The following is a 1,656-nucleotide window of genomic DNA, read 5'->3' on the forward strand; positions in this document are numbered from 1 at the left end:
AGGACACATAGTCACTAAATGTCAAAATTGTGGTCCCAACCAGTTCTTTCTGGCTCTAAATCCAGCTGCACCACCCAGGGCCGGCCTCACTCTCAGGGAGTCTCACTGTAGAGGAGACTCAGACCCATAAATGGAAACGCGTCATACCATGTGATAAGTGGGACAGTGAGCCAGAGAAGTTCAGAGCATGGACTTTAAACTTGGACAGACCTAGAGGCACTGCCCAGCTCTGTAACCTGCTAGCTGTGTGGTGTCTTATTTAAACTCTCTAAGTTTTCGGATCTGTAACATAGGAATATCAGGTCCTGCTTAATTCATAAGGTTAGGTGAGAATTAAGATATGAAAATCACTTAGCCCAGTGCCTGCATAGAGTAGCAGCTCAATAAGTGGGAGCTGCTGTATCACCATTGAAATGGCCGCGCGCAGAGGAAGAGTATAAGAGAGACTTTCTGAACCCAAAGCCAGGCCCAGCAGGAAGTATTTCTGCACAGCTGGAGTCCCAGTGGGAAGGACGTCCCCCACGCAGGAGTGAGTGGCGGTATATAAACACCTGAGGCAAAAGGTAACTGCTGCTCTGTCTTCCACCCCCAGGTGCCTAAGCCTAACCAGGGGCCCAGAGCTGAGCAGTAGGAGGGATGGAGTGAGGTTTCCCATCAAGGAGACCATCTCAATGTATTCTCACGCCCAGGTGCACCAGGGTTTTGTCCTTCCCTCCATTCCTAGCTGTGTGGCCTTGGGAGGAAACTTAACCTCTCTAAGACTTAGTTTCCTCATCTTTACATTGTGAAGGGTAATGTCTATCTCATTATTAAAAGAAATCATGTGTACAAACCACCTAGCAAAGTGCCACACAGGAAGTCCTCGAGAGACAGCAGGTGTGTTCACTTCCCCACTTCATGTCCTCTAAGCAAGCTAAGAAAATGGAAAGTCTTTCAGCAGCCTCCATGACTTTGTATGCACACACACACACACACACACGCATGCATGCATGCACGCACGGAGAAAGAGAAGAATCAGATTTAAAACTATCTCAGCAAATGTTTAAGTTCTGCAAGGCACTGGAAAAAGTACAGCTCTGAAAAGGGTACCTGCTTAAGACCAGACCAGATCTATCTCCCGTCTCACAGCCAACACTGTGAGAAGCATTGCTATGCAAAATCCCTATCCAAGCCCCACCTGAGCCCCACCGAAAGAAAACTCCTCAGGGCCTCGGACTGTCTAGTTTGGATAGCTCTGAAAAAAAATGCTTCTGCCTTGGCCAAGTTAGAGCACTTCCTATGCAAGTTTCCTTTCTAATCCCTGGGAGAGTCTGAGTTCCACAGCAGGCACGCATGACGAGAGCCTAAATAGGGGAGGACGTCGGGAAGAGCGTTCAGGGTATTAGATAAAAGGGCAACTGGTATATATGTGCCACATTTTCCCTGTCCAGTCTATCATCGATGGGCATTTGGGTTGGTTCCAGGTCTTTGCTATTGTAAACAATGCTGCAATGAACATTCGTGTACATGTGTCCTTATAGTAGAACGATTTATAATCCTTTGGATATATACCCAGTAATGGGATTGCTGGGTCAACTGGGATTTCTATTTCTAGGTCCTTGAGGAATCGCCACACTGTCTTCCACAATGGTTGAACTAATTTACACTCCCACCAAC

This window comes from Sapajus apella, unplaced genomic scaffold, assembly GCF_009761245.1.
Source record: "Sapajus apella isolate SASKATOON/1434 unplaced genomic scaffold, GSC_monkey_1.0 scaffold36, whole genome shotgun sequence".
In the NCBI taxonomy this organism is placed as follows: Eukaryota; Metazoa; Chordata; class Mammalia; order Primates; family Cebidae; genus Sapajus; species Sapajus apella.